We start from the raw sequence: 15,917 nt of genomic DNA on the forward strand, positions 1-15,917 counted from the left end.
TTTGCATCTTCCGCAGGCCAATCGACCTCCTCCCAGACCACGCCACTGGAGTCGTCCGCGCAGCTTGTGTACTGCACAACTACCTACAAGACGACAAGTTGCACATGCTAAATGCCAATGCTGATTGAAGTCGACCACTTGGGCAACATCGTTGATGGCCAGTGGCGCAAGGAGGTCTCTCAACAGACAAACGCGTTGCTCCACCTACCGAGGCTGAGATCGCGGCACGTCGACCAATCTGTCCGAAAATGCAACATAGTGGCCACCGCAGTGAGAGACCTGTACCGCAGGTACTTGGTAAAGGAAGCTGCAGTGTCATGGCAAAGGAACCGCGCTGGACTGAAATCCTAAGTAGTGTCAGCGGTATGGTGACAAATCACGAAGTTTTCAAGTTTTTGTGTGTGAGGATCGTCTGACCTATTTCCGGTGGAGCAGGGAGCTGAGGCCACCATTACAACAATATTCTGCCGCTGCGAGTTCGCTATTTTTGAACGGGTGCTCTGGTGAGAGACGGCTTTCGTGTGAGGCCCACTAGGACTTTGAACAGAGAAAGTGAAACATTTGTATTGTACCAAGACCGGTGCTACTGGAGGGGGATGAAATTAGGGACTCTCCCTGTTCATGTACGCTATTAATGTGCTTAACTAGGGGTGGACGTAATTTATACTCTGCCGCCCGTGGAGGAGTGACACAGTCCTCTGAGATCCTCGGTTGGATAAGTGGGACGAGTGTTTTCAGTGCACGTTCTGCAAGATCCCGAGCTAGACGCAGTCCTTAAAGGGAAGCCGGAACACTTCTTTAAAAAAAATTAGATAGAGCTTGATTCTAGCGTAGTTTTATCCCGTGGATATGAATATCGCGTTCGTTTTCTCCGAAGATGTAACTTCACGCGAGAAAACACGAAAAACACCCGACCCGTCGTGGCGTCATAAGAGGGCACTTCGGCCGCAAAGCTCGTGTCACTCGAGGGCCGCGCATGCAATCCCTAGCTTGCCAGGTGTATTCCCCCGTACTGGCACAAGTGTTAACATCTTTTTCTGCCCTTCTTAAAAAATAAAATAGCAAGAGTACGCGTGCATAGCTTTGGTGGACGCTGCTGGAAGGAAGATTCCGAGAACTCCTTTTATGGCGACACGCTCCTGGAAGGAGGGCCTTCGGTGGTACTCTGAAAATGATTTTCTGCAACCTCCATGCCCCAAATTATAAAAGAAATAATTTCGATATTCGAGATCCTGGAGGTGAAATGAAGACGACTTAAAGGAGCTGTGCAACGATATTCAATTGGAATGTCTTTCTCTCTACACGAGCCTACTGGCACACCTGGGACTCAAGGATATTCACACGCAACGCCATTGGCCAAGAAACTCCTTTGTTGCGGTGTAATTTCAAGGACAAAAGCGATCATTTTCATTCAATCTCTCCTTTGCAAAATTTGATGACGTAACTCGGGGATCGCAGTACACCCAAGTGACGATATTTGAATGCGGTTCATAGATTGGACCCGAGCATTGCGTGGGCACTAGACTTGGGCTCGTGACAATTGCTAGCTCGAGAAGCATTCGGGTTGTGACCCGTGTCCAATCGCTGCAACTACGACAACAGCCGAGCCATAACAATGTCTGGAACTCAGCGCGTGTCCTGCGCTTTGCCAATCCCAGCGCGTGGCTATGATCAACACTGGCGGCATATAATCGGCTCCAGATCACGTGGCCGCTTGTTCTGGCTGCGAGTTGAGGGGGTGAACGCTGCTCGTTTTTCTTTAATTTTTTTCTGGGACTTATATTGCGTGGGGTGAAAAACGAATGCGTGTTTCATAGGTCATTAACGTTAGGGATCCGTTTTAAGCGGTATTTGCGCAAAGTACAAAAATTGTTGCATTGCTCCTTTAAGTGTGTTTCCTCAAATACAAAACCGCTTCAGCTTCCTCTTAACTTGGTGTGTGAGAGTTATTTGACTAGTCTCCGGAAGTATGTGCAATTAGGTGGTTCAGGTAGATCTGCAACGTGCTGGAGGTAGTGTAGTGTTGAGAGGGAGTGTGTTTGCACACGCCGAAGAAGCGTAGCATCTGCCCTCTCTGCAGTGTGGGGCGGGCTGTAGGGGGTTATGTGATTATGACGAAACTATAACAGGAGGCACGGCGAGTTTCCTTCTCGTCGTGCCTTGCGTTGTAGCTTCCGGGTCACGTAGGGGTCGATTTCGTCTGGCCATTGACAAGGGGTACTCGGATCGTCGGTGGCGTGCGTAGATGAGTGGGCGGCCTTGCAACACCGGCGCACAATGCGAATATTTGCCTTTTGGCGCCGGTGCACCCCATGACTCCAGCAACGTGTTATGTTCCTCTTTATTCACATTTGATGTCTGCCAAAAAGGTGAGCCTGTACTTGATTTTTTTTTCTTTTGTAATTGCATCTTTTTTGTCTTTTGTTAGTTGTTATCTTTCAACATTTAAAGCCAGCAATAAAAAATTGATTTCTGAATCACCCCTGCATCATGTCATCTCTCTAGTTCACTTCCACCCCAGACACGTTGCCTGCAAATCAGTCAATATTTTTGTAGAAAATGGGTTGTGGTCTTTGCCCCTTTTACGGACAAACTGGCGGACACTCTTTATGGGAGATATAGCCCAAAGTAGATCGACAGAGTACTGGCTGATTCCCCACAGGGTAAGGTGCTATTTTACTGTTTTCGTTGGACCTACGCTGCGCAATCGGGTCTTTACAAAACACAGAATTCGTTTTATCGGCCGACTTTTATGAAATGAACGACACGCTGGACGTGCAAAACACATTCTGTACTTCCTCAGTGTAGGTCAGCATGAACAAGCTAACATAAATGTTAAGCTTTTTTTTTAGTTCAAAGCAATATTAACGATTGCGAACATGACAAAAACACTGAAGATAAAGGAAACGACATAAATGAAAAAAACCACAGGTATTCAGATGCAAAAAAAGCCAAAGCAATCATGTTGGTGAAATAATCGCAAACTATGCACGAAACCAAATTGTCACAGGATTCCATGACAAATGTCACGCGTGGCACGTGTGACATTTGCGTAGGGGAGTCATTGAATAGTAGAAAGACCCTCTCTTGAAATTTGTTTGCAGATATGACACGAAGGTCTGTCCAGAAACCGAGAATCGCTGATCGGCACCTTGTAATTAAAGCCATTTTACACGTGTGTCACTCGCGTAGCACGCGTCCGGCGCGTTTACATATCAATAGTTGTTGGCACTTCGTAAAAATGTCAAGCTCGATTTTTATCAAATGGCTTTAATAACAAGGTGCTGTTCAGCGATTCTCGGTTTCTGGACAGACCTTCGTGTCAGATCTGCAAACAAATTTCAAGAAAGGGCCTTTCTACTATTCAACGAGTCCCTTACGCAAAGTGATCGAACAGAAGCGTCAATTGTTATCGCGTGCAATTTTACGAAGGAAGCAACCACAACCCTCGCCTGGTACGGAAACGCCAGTTCGTTTTAATGCCGAACTGAAGCTTACATCCCCCGGCGAAAAATATTCACTTGGAAGAAGCACATCCGCCGCCCCACCCCCACAGCGAATTTGGAAGACGACGACGTAGGTGACGCATTTTTCGTATTTTTGATTCCCACGTTGCTATGACCACCGTGACGTCTTTCACGAGCCGCGTTTGATTGGCTGTCCGTCCCCTTCGCAAGAGCGGCCGTTCGCAAGGAAAGTTTGGCAAAATACGGAGTTGCGAATTAGTCGAATTCGCACCGCAACTGCGTTGTGCCGCAAGAACGGCGTCGCAATTGCGAAATCGCAGGCAAATTCGCACCATGTGAATCAGGCATTACACGGGCACACTTAACCGCGGTTAACTCAGCTTAACTGCTGTTGCGCGGCACCACAGACACCGCACTATACTCTCGAACAGCTATTTCAGAAGAAGTGAAGAGCGCGCGCGCACTGCTTTGATGGGTGCTCAAGATGCTCAAGCGCACGTTCACCCATAGCTTTGACTGCATAGCCGTAGAATGTTGTCCGTAAATATTGTGCGCTGACTGTGGCTTAGCGTAACTGCAGTTAAGTGTGCCCGTGTAACAAGGGTATAAGCGTAGCTTATTTAGTGGCTCTAGTGTAGCCTTCGCTGCCCTGTCAGTGCCTGCCCTCGTTCCCGGAAAGCACTTAGATCGTTCCCGGAAAGCACGTTTCGAAACCGCGACCTCGTGCCTGCAATTTTTTAATTCCAGTAAATACCACTTCGAATAAAAGGGGGCACGCATTAGTTTTTCTGTCCATGCAATGGCAGTATTAAAAAAAAAACACTAATATATGTACTAAAAAAATTTCTGCAAAAATTAAGTATATTTATCGCCGAGTATTCAGTCTCCACCCATCTGTAGCGCTAGCGTTCTGTACCAGATGCTAAAGTGTCCAAACTAACCGCTATATTATTCAAAAGCTAGACATAATTTTTTTAACCTTACAATAGAAAAATGTTGCGCCCCTTTCGGTAGTTAGCGCTATTCAAGCCCCATGTATTCGTGCGCTTTGTCGGTCACCATTTTACCATTAAAAATTTCCGAAACTCACTCATAACTTTTGATAAGATAATAGTTCGTTTTAAAACGTTTCTCTTTTTTTTTTTTTTTTTTTTTTGGCAGCAGCACTCGGGGCTTTTTCTTGGCCGCGGAGAGTTCAGTGGGTTTTGTGCGCACAGTAAACCCAAAATGAAGGTAAAGATTGAGATTTCCGTTCCGGAAAGCCTGGGGCACTGTCGAGGCCGGTTATAACGAAGTTGGTTATAACGAAATAGCAGCTACAGCGAAGTGATCACGAATTCCCATTTCCGTGTGCACTTTTTCAATGCATTTGTGTCCGTTTTTAACGAAGGAAATTGAGCGGCTCCCGCGGATATAGCGGAAAGAATTTTTGTGATAATCTAAAAAACGAAAAAAGATTCTGAAAGTTTACGAAGTCTCGGACCGCTGCAATTTGCTGCCGCGGCCAAGAAGCCATCCAGAACAGGCTGCAGAAGATGCTGGAAAGGCCGTCGGCGGCAGTCTGCAACGTCGTCTGCTCCCCGCTCCTCATCTGGGTAGCGGCTTTACCTGATCGCACGCGGAGAAACCGTCGTGGAATGCCGATAGGGGCGTTCGGAGCGCGAGCGACAGCTTACTGGCGGAGATGACGAAGAGAGCCTTGATTTAAGAAAGGGAACAGTAAGTACGCCTGCAATTGATTGTCGCGTGACCAGTGTGGGGAGAAAACTGAGCGGAGAGGCGGACACGTTTGCAAAAAGGAAACACTTTTGAGTTTTTACTCCTTGCATGTTGCAGCTCGCTTTGAAAACACGGCCGACGAACCACATGATTACCCCGATCGAGCAGTTGCCTCATCCCTTAAAACGAGGCTCTCTATACCGAGCATAAACAAGCTTGAGGGCTTGAGCGCGAACTCTGAGAATCGCGCGCTTTGTTTGCTTCGTGATCCCTGGCGGCGTCTGTCGGTAAGGTCGCTCTTGCGCAGAAATCTACTTCGCTCAAGCACCGATTCGGCGAATCATTGCCACTGAACGATGGACAGTCCCGGCACCGGTGGCACCTCGACGGGGAAGACGAAGGCAATCTTCCTGAATCGAAAGCGTGCCATCCTCGACGGAGTGCGCATAAACGTGAAGAATGTCGTCCACCGCCGGCGTCCTCCGCGGGGCCGTCACACCTGTCGACACGGTACATACGTAGTAGGGTCTTTTTTCGGTCGGAGCTTCTCGCAGTTGCCAAGAAGCGGCTCCGATCTAGCAGAGGACGCGCACAGGGAAGTCTCGACCGCTTTCTGCAGGCCTGGTAAACATATGCCCGTGACAAACCGTGTTATTTTTTTTTCACGTTATTTGAATGAGTTCATTATAACGAAGAAGCTGATATAGCGAAGCGATTTCCGATTCCCGTTGACTTCGTTATTACCAACTCACAGCAAGCGTACCGGAGCTTTTAGTCGGGCTGGGTGTCCCGAAAAGTGCTGCGGGTGCTCAAAAACAAGAGACCCCCAAAGGAGCCCATAGACGTTGTATGGGTACCTGCCCACTCCGCGGTGGAGGGCAATGATGAACTTCCTGACCGGCAGGTCCGCGCGCTGACTTACCGGGTCACAGCCGTGGAAGAGGTGAAAGATCAACCCATGATGACCTACAAGGAAATAATAACATTCTACCGCAAGGAAAGGTAAAGACTGCCGCTTTTTCAACTTTTTTTTGTTTAGCTTTCCTCCTCAACTCATAAATCGCGCATTGTACCAAACAGTTCAAGAAGTCGGAAAGAAGGGAGTCCCCTCTTGCTCGGAATCTCGCTTGTGTAGCCCGGACACAGCCATTGTCCCCCTAGAAGATTAGCCCGTCGCTCACAATTCCGACTAGTTGCTTTCCCCACCCCGTTCACCCCGAAGCTGACAGTGCTGTGGAAGCTACGTGCTCGTTGGGCCAGCCACACATTTTCCACGTGATCACGCCCTCTCGCGCATACCGACCCGCAGAGAATGAAGTCAGGTGATGAAAGGGAGGCGGCTGATTGGTCCGGCAAGCGCGTAGCTTCCACCGCAATGTCAGCTTAGGGGTAAAGGCACTAAGTGAGGTCCGGTGTCGTGTGACGTGCGCTTGGGCCCTGGTGACGCGCTGCGGGGGCCCAGTTATGGTGGCTAGTAGCCCGGTGACGCGCTGCGGGGTCCGCGGATGTATCACAGTGAAAGGGCGGAGAGTTTACGGAGGGAAGGAGGTACGAAATAGTCCGTTATGTTTTGCAAATTTTTGTAGCGAAAGTCAGGCTTCTGACTTTCTACCTTTGTTCTTTTGGCCCACTGAACGATGTGCTATTAGTAAAATCCCAATATAAATTGATTTACTCCAGCCCAAAATTCGTTTCATGGGTCCTTTAACGCGGAACAGGTAGCGTATAGGCAAATACAGTCAGGGTCCTTCCCCCACCCCCTTTTACTCAGTCGCATGTTCCCCACTCAACACGGCAGGAACTGCCCAATGTGCCAAGAGATAGGAACCCTTCGTCACATGGTAGGCGAGTGTAGATTCAATCAAGAACACCCACCGCCCCTATCCCCCACCACCCTCACCCTTTCCCCTAAAGAGCGATGGGAGACCTTGCTGTCCAGCCCTACTCTGGAAGATCAGTTTCAGTTGGTCACCAGGGGCCAGGCCGCTAAGGCAGCATATGGGACCTCGTGAAGAGGGAATCACTTCCATCCGGCACGGACCACCTTGGTGAAATGGTCAGAATAAAAGTTTATTCTCTCTCTCTCTCTCTTATAACCGGTCTCGAACGTTCTTTTATCCAATGACAGCTCGAAATCAGGATCTTTCGGATTTCCCCGTTTTTATAAAAACAGACTCTGTGGTTAATTTTCTAGATCTGTATACCAAAAACACGAAACCCTAGTTCCGTGTTTCCTGCTCATTTTACTTGTGATGCAAGCAAGAATTCTCAGTCCCCGCGCTCCGCAGCGGTGAGGATCATTTAGTGACCCTAACCTTCGGACCTCGGGGTGCTTTATTCTCCTAGGAACAATATCGCACACGCACACAAAATTACTGGATTATGAAGTCCCGGTTTTGAGGAGAATTGTCCAGGTCCGCCTTCGGCAGGGTCCCCATGCAGAAACACTGGGCGTCGATGCACCTCTTGACGTGGACGCCGATCCAGTTGAGACTCGAACAATACAAGTGGCACTGCCATGGGTCCTGGGGACAGCCGTGCGATCCATCTGCGTTAAAAAAACGTAAAAAAGTAATTGTGTGTTGTGTTTGTTTAGAGGGGGGGGGGGGGGGGGGGGGGCGAGTTAGTCAGCCAGCATTGCGTCTCGTGTACCCAATGTAAATGAAACATTTTGCCAGTGTAGTGCCACCGCTAGCTTGGGGTTTTTATCATGGATCACGTAATAGTAATTCACGACCGCACGCCTGTACGATACTCATCCAGATCGAAACCGGCAGGAATGGGGATTCAACCAAAGATCCTCATGGGTTCTGCAGCGGGAGCTTTTGCTCCGCGTGCTGCGAGCAGCGGCGCACTAACACACACCTAGAGGCAAAGCGAATCACGCGCAACTTCCTACACCTTTGGGTTGCCTCAAATAAAGTTAAGGAGTTTTGCATGAAAAACCAACGGGGGCATCTGGCACGCCCCAAAAAATGAATCGGGATTCATTTTTGCCACCTAGGGATCTTTTCACTTGCAACCGAAATCTCGGTTAGGTACCTTCTCCGCAATACGCCTCCGTCAGATTACAAGCACTTCGGCCGGGTGACGAACCTGCCATGTAAGGATCCGTGGGCCGCGTTTTCCTCGGAGCCTCAAGGGGGGGGGGGGGGGGGGGGGGGGGGGAGTATTATAGTCGGTTACAAGTCAAGAAGGTAGGAGAAGCTCCTCCCACAAGTGTGATGCGCCCGTTTCAAATATCTCCGCAGTCGAAAAAAGAGTTCACTGGAAACACTCCTTGTTCCGCTTCAATGGATTCCCACTTGTCTCCGATCCCACTTTTTAAGAAAGCGACCTTTGTATTCATCGGAGAGGGAACCGAGCCCCTGAAAGCAGCCTTTGTATCCATCGGGGGGGAAGCTAATCCCCGAAAGTCGTATTTGTTTCCGTCGGTGGGGGAGAACTCTAATCTCCCTCTCGTGGCTTCCACAATGCTAGGTCAAAGTCGAAAGATGAAGCAAATATGTACAAAAAGGCAAGACCCTCCTCGCGCGTTGGCCGCGACGTCACGGAAACGGTGGGACGCTATTGGATGCAAAGGTGGCGGAGGGATATCTGATTCCCTTTGAGGGGCATTTGCCGCTACCTTCTTAACCTGTAACTGACTATAGTAATCATCTCGAAAGTAGGGTTGTGAAATTGATGGACTAACTGCTTATTATTTTACGAATGCATTTGAGGGGCCCTGCAAGGACTTTTTTACTCGTTTTTTATTTTTTTTAATTTGCGCCGAACCTGAGCGCACTGGACGTGCGCTCAGGTTCGGAACTTAATGAAACTTTTCTCGAATTTCGCTTTATTTTAAAAGCTATAGGCAAATTAAAATTACAAAAACAAGCAAAAAATAGCCTCCTCCATGACGTCCTTGGTCGCTTGAGTGGCCGTGAACTAGAGGAAAGGCAGTGAGCTCAGCGAGTGCTCACGGCTGCCGCATGCACTACGTATCGACGGCTCGAGAGGGCGCCACTAAAGCATGTTCTGGATAGGCTGTATGAAGCGGGCAGCCAGGGCGGCTCGCATTGCATTTGCCGACCGATTAAACACTAATTCCGCATGACACTTTACTGGCCACAAACGACAGCAAACACGGGGTAAAGATCAGTTCAGAACGGGAGCCACTTCGCGCTGCCATACCGCGAAACGGCCAAACTGCAAGCCAAAGCTGCTCGCCGAAGGCCTTCGGAACGCTCGGAACCGGTCGGATTCTCCACTCCGTACGACCGCAGCGTCGCCGCGTACATCCGGGACTTTTCTACACTCGCCGCTCGTCGGTGCCTGATCCCACTACACCTTTCTAGTATACGCCGCCTTTTCCACTGCTTGGTTGCGGGTATGTCGACGGGTCATTTCTTGTTTCCATACTTTCTAAGCTGCATTTGTTTCTTTTCTGATCTAAAATAGCGAACAAAAACTACTTCTACAAATAATTGAAACGGTTCGCGCAATTTATATTTTGTATTTCGACTAAAAGGCTTTTAGCGGCTCTGACCAGTAGTAAGCCAACGACCAAAGACGTCACATATCGCGCGCTTTCGGCACCGCGGGTCGCCCCCGTAAGTGGAGGAGGTTTCCGCGTCGTCCGGTTAAAATATGACGCACTGGTATTTAGTTACTCTCGCCGTGCCCGCTGGCTTGCCCGTACCCCAAGAGACGTGGAAACCGCAAAAAAAGGTAGACGCTTAAATATGATTGCAGGGCCCCTTTAATTGCACGGCCCTTTAATTGCCGACATATCTGTTAACCGACTAATCGCGACCAAAAGTGGACCGTTTTATGGGGTTGTCACGAATATCATTCGTTCTAGATTTTCCTGTGCCGTGTAAAACGTGTGTTCAGCGGAGCAAGACTCATTCTGAACGAACAAAGAAACAGGCCGCATCCAGAAAAAACAAATAAATTGAGATGTATGCGTAGGTGACAGAATTCAAAGGAAGCAAACTGGTTGTTCAAGTAAGATACTGTTTGCTTGCAGTGTGTATTTTCGACGCGGAAGAATAGGATCACTGAAGTATAGTGTATCGTGACCCTTGCCTATACACCTTTGTCTAGCTTGTGACTCTTGTTTTATTCTTGAAATATTAGAGCTTCATTGACACATTGTTCTCAAAGGATAAAATGAATCTAGGAATGTGGAATTACATGAACCATCGAATAGTACGCGAATGATGTTTCTTACGATCACATTTTTCAGATTGCTTAAGTGTAAAAAAATGGTTCTACACTTTAAAAAATAAATATTATCAAAATAATTTTTATGTCGATATTTAAAATTAAAATCTGTGAATAATAGACACATTTCAATATGCATCCATAAATATTTTTCATTGGTTTTACCGCTTCCTACCAGAGTTCTCAAGCTGGTGCCGCATAGTAGCGGCTGCACCAATCATCCGATACGGCCACTGTTTCGGCACGTGTAACTCTCAACATGGATTGGTCACGAGGGTTGCCTCAGCGTTCGGCGTGAATTCGGCTCAGCTCGTATCGAATAACGAGTGCTGCGTCAGAGCTCGGTGAGGACTCGGATTCAATCAAACGCCTCGTGCCCAAGAAATGGCGACCGCCAATGTTGCCCGATGTGGTTTGAAAAAGGGTTTGGTATGGGTCATCTCCTCACAATAAAGGACAGTGACGGAAAATAAAACATAAACCTCCCAAGTGGCACAAAGTGGGCTCTGAAAGGAGGGTCAACGTGGGTCCCAAGTCGGTTTCTGCTATTGTAAGTTACAGGTCAAGAATGTAGAGGCCTATGCCTCCGCCACCTCCGCATCCAATAGCGTCCCATCGTTTCCGTGACGTCGTGGCAAACGCGGGAGAGGGTTTTGTCTTCCTGTAAATATCTTCTTTATCTTTCGACTTTGACTTAGCGTTGTGGAAGCCACGAGAGGGAGTACGAGTTTTCCCCCTCCGTTGGAAACAAATACCTTTGGGGGATTAGGTTCCCCCTCCGATGGATACAAAGGCCAGTTTCCGGGGACCGGTTCCATCTCCGATGAATACAAAGGTCGCTTTCTTAGAAAGTGGGGGTCGGAGACAAGTTGGCATCACTCTTTGAACAAGGGGCGTTTCCAGGGAACTATTCTTTCGACTTCGGATGGATTTGAAACGGGCGCATCACACTTGTGGGAGGAGCTTCTCCTACCTTCTTGACTTGTAAGTGGGGCCCAATTGGGCAGCCCACCCGGACTGGCACCAGACTTGTACGTAGGTCAACTACCCTACTGAAGTTACTGCGATTTAACTACTTTTGTGAGTAGTTTGGTAACTTTAATTACATTTTATTTTATTTCAGTAATTAGTAGTTTACTTTATTTACTTTTTTCCGACTAACTTCTACTTTCCAAATTACTTTCGAATTTTAGTAGTAGGCTTGCTTATCAACAAACATTCCTGCACAAAAAGAGATAAGATGTTGGAAGATCAGCTGATATTGCAAAGAGGGGGAATCATGTGGCGTAGGCACGGAGGGGGGGGGGGAATTGGAGGGTCTGAAACCCCCTAAAATTATCACGAGCCCCCCACTGCAACAACCCTGCTACTAGGCGCGTGGAGCTGAGAGGCATGTTGCATGTAAGGCCCATTAACTGCAAATATTAGCGCCGAAAACCAGTTTTTTTTTTGTTTTTTTTTTTGTTCTTGTTTTTTTTTTTTTTTTTTAAGGAGATTTGACGCATTTGAAGAAAGGACTTATCCCCGCTTCTCCACAACGTAGGAACTCTCGTCCACTACAGGAGGTGTACACACTGCATCCTCACTTAAAGGTGTACTCCGCCGATTTTTGAGCTACCTCAACTAACTATATTTTCTGACTCCCAGGCCTTTACCCTTTCTGGAATGCTATTTAATATCGTGAAATTCATAATAGTTATTGCGAAATCGGCAAATGAAAATGATGCAAAAACAGACATCCAAATATACCCGCCCTTTTCAGGGCCGTGACGTCAGTGGAAGTTCAGCTTGCCAGTCGGGCGAGTAGTCTAAAAAATAGAATATGCCAATTATTTGTTCCGTGCTGGAGCGCGGGGACTGGAGCGAGCTTCCAAGGCATTCATTTGACACCATGAAACTGCTTCAAATCAGTTGGGAACAAATTCTACAGTCCAAAGAGTGAACCCCTGCACTTCCAATGACGTCACTTTTTCATTGTTGCCAGTAGAGACTTTCAGTTTGAAAAACACGGTGAGGACCAAAATTGTAAATTCAATAACTTCGTGAAAAAAAATTATTTTGACCTAATATTTGGGATACTATTTTGGCGATGTTGTTTCGCGAGTTTAGCAAAATTTAAAGCAAATCGGGGATTACGAAGAAATCGGCGGAGTACACCTTTAAAGGAGACAAGAAAATGCGACACTCGCTCTGAAACTCGTCTGGTGCTCCCGTAGTTGGAGCTGTACTTGAAGAATCGCGTGCTAAAGAGCAACGCAAATGTGGCCTCCACTGAACCGAAATTTCGAGCTCACAAAACAAGGCTGGAGCGATAGGCGGGACGCTGCAAAACCCAAAAACATCACTCATACAGATATATCTCTAACGGATGGACGTATTTTTAGTAGAGTGCGCGATTGAACAAGGCCGACGAGGCTGCCGAGACAAGTGACGTTGCGACTCTCATTTCCTCTCCTCTTCGCTTCGTTCCCTCGAGCTGGTGAAGCAACTCGAGGAGGAGAGAAACCGGGCCACTTCCCCTAATTTTCAACTGTTCCAGGAGGATCGTGACGTCGTAGTCCTCGCTTGATCGCGCCTCTCTTTTCCTAGAATACAGCCATCTGTCTGAGATATCGATGTATAAGTGATGTTTTGGAGTTAGTAGCATCCCTTTCGACGGTTCTGTGGCCTTATTTTGCGAAATCCAAATTTCCGCTCAGTATCCCTTTAACCCGCTCCATGTTTAAGCAAAGAGACGAGCTCCGGAATTTGGTTTTCGTTCCCCTTTAAAGGGAAACTCTACCAATCTTAGAGCGAGGCGGTTCCGTGAATTTTTTATGTGCGTCAACAAAAACTCGCGCGCCCTCTCTTTGTCGTCGTTCCAAGCGCTTGCTTGCCTAGTTTCCTTCCGCTGTCCCGGGGTGGCGGTCCCGTCGCGCGTGTCTAGTTTCCGCCGGCTCCTTGGGGCGGCGATTGTTCGTGCCTTTGTTCAAAATTCTGTGTCGCGTATGTGTCGTATGCTAAATAGCTTCGTTGCATTGTCATCCACCTTCAGAGGTGGAATGGCTCTTGATCTTTTTTATAGAGTCTTCGATTGTGATGGAAATTTGCAGACCGCATCAGTAACCCTTTCTCAACTAATAGCCAAAATATTTTATAAAAGTAAAATGTTTCCTTGAAGTTGTTTAATTTTCGAGTTACATCGGCCTCAAGGGTTCCAGGAACCGGCTCTTTACGGTCAACAATGAAAAATTCCTACTTTACCCTACCCGTGCACACCAACTGCGGGCAAGCAGAGGAGCGACCCGGGCAGCAGCGAAGCGGCTTTCCGGGCGCCAGCGATCGAGCTTGTTTTTCACACCTTCAAGGTTGAAATATTTTTTGCAAAGGGTAGCAATCTGTGCTCCGCGATGGGTTGTTGGAACAGTGCTGGGAAAAGTTTATCTTTTACCCTTGTTTTCATGGGAAAGGAAAAAAAAAAGCGCTCAGCGAAAGCGCTCGCCACTTCTTTTTCCAATAATACGGTCGTCCATTCGAGATATCGCCTTACGAGTAGTGTTGTGGGGATTGTAGAGTCCCGCCTACAGCTTCTGCATTATTTTTTGAAACCCAAATTTCGGTTCAAAATCCCTTTAATGAGTCATGACTGTACAAGATTACCGGCCGCGCGCCTCGCTGCCCGCCGGCGACGTCACGTTTGGGTGGCATGGAAAACTGGGGAAAAACTAGGGAGAACGATGTTTCGGTTCCGGCAGCAAACAAAATATCACTTACAAAATTAACTAGGGTGAATATGGGGAAACAAGATAGCATGTCAGAAACAGGAAGCTATCCGCATTCGGATGATGCCTTTGGATTAGGTAGCTCCACGACTGATCTCCAGTATAAGTTACAACACATTCACATTGCAGCCGGCAGATGTGTGATTTCAACTCGTGATGTTGAAGAGTGCTGTATCAGCTTTCGTTCTACGTGCGTCTGAGATGAGCTGCGGTATTTTGCGATGTTTCCCTGTTGTTTGGGTGCCGAAAGTTAAGAAACGTGCTCGGTAATATGTCGGTCCACAAAAATTAAGATAATACCAACAAGAAGACACTTTAAAACTTACCCGAAAACACTACAAACCTCGATGTTTCTGGTGCTGCAAAAAAAGATAAATAAAAAGCGTGGAGCAAAGTTTATAACATTTTGTCGAGTGAATTTATAAGTGGAATTTCCCTTCTTCCTCACATATTTTCTAACCGTTCTCTTTTTATTTTGTTTTGACAACATTTTTTTTACTTCATTCTAGAATCAAGTGTGTCCTGTCAGCCGATATTCACAGGGGTGTACAATATCGATGATAAAATGCTTATATTTCACCACTGCTTGTTTTGAATGCTAAAGACAACCGTTCGCTTGGTACACGTATATTCATGTGTGCGCTGCACACACAGAACATTTATACTATCTACATATTATATTTAAAAAAAGCGTTTTTATCGAAGCACACTTTTAAAGGAACAGTAACAAATGTATTTCTAGAAAGTATCACATTTGTTGACATAAGAACAAACATAGAGCTTCGTAGTTGAAATGAAAACAAGAATCGTAAAAATGTGTAACTGAAAGTTAATTAATGAGTTTTCAATTTTCTGCGTTATAGCCTGCAATTAACAAGTACTAGAGTGCATAATTAAAAAAAGGAAACATGTTATTCGTCCGTCAGCAATTGATTTTTTAAGGAACTTACAATTAGTAGCAGTGTCGAAAGAAACTAACTAAATTTAAATTTATTGTTTATCTGACGAAATAAATTATGTGAATTCAGGAGTGGGATCTGGGACGGGCTCGGACAGATGAAAGGCAAAAAATATGTAATCTATTCTACGGTAACTAAATGAACGCACAATGAAGGATGCATTAAAGGGACCATGAAATGACCTTTTTACTTTTTCCAGAATACTTTTACATTAAACCGTCAATGTTCACTGAATGCCGAACAGGCATCCGTTTTCGTCTCGGTTTATTAACTTCTACACAAAAAATTATTGAAATATCGACTTTTTCATTCTCTCCAACTGACCGCAAAAGAAGCCGTGACGTAGGCCGTTTCCGGAACCGGAAGTTCTCTCGGCAGTAGGAGAATGGGAGTGTTAGCGGCAACGAGTTGGGGTGCGCCGGTAGGTTTTACTGCGCTGATGTCACCGACGTATTTCCTGAATCGGCGCCTCTCATCGCCGCATCGCAGCTGAGCGAAATTCAATGAGATATGTTGCGCTACAGCGACAGCATGGGACTAGTCCCATACGCCGGTATGCCTGTTGGGAAGTGCAGCGAGTCTTCCGGTGAAGACTCCAGAAGTCAACCACCCTGTCATTGTTGGCAGAAGGGCCGGCCCGTGTCATTCGTTTGCAAAGCGACGTAGATGGCGTTTTTCGCGGCCTCGGAGATGCAGGAGCGAGCCGACGTTAAAAAAGATACGTTTGAACTACGAGTGTCAGCAAGAGCCACGTAAATACCTGTTTACACTCGGAGCGGACGCGCGCGCTTGATGGAAGT

At 47.0% G+C, this 15,917-nt stretch overlaps 1 long non-coding RNA gene across 1 annotated transcript; it reads right to left on the reverse strand.

The window, feature by feature from the left end:
* Positions 1 to 7,281: 7,281 nt before the first annotated feature.
* On the reverse strand, positions 7,282 to 15,917 carry LOC120838271. Its single transcript, XR_005715060.1, has 3 exons — positions 15,878 to 15,917; positions 14,485 to 14,517; positions 7,282 to 7,734 (listed from the first exon to the last, which is right to left on the reverse strand). It is a non-coding gene; the product is annotated as an uncharacterized LOC120838271 (long non-coding RNA).

Source organism: Ixodes scapularis, unplaced genomic scaffold (genome assembly GCF_016920785.2).
Source record: "Ixodes scapularis isolate PalLabHiFi unplaced genomic scaffold, ASM1692078v2 PGA_scaffold2__306_contigs__length_199485367, whole genome shotgun sequence".
In the NCBI taxonomy this organism is placed as follows: Eukaryota; Metazoa; Arthropoda; class Arachnida; order Ixodida; family Ixodidae; genus Ixodes; species Ixodes scapularis.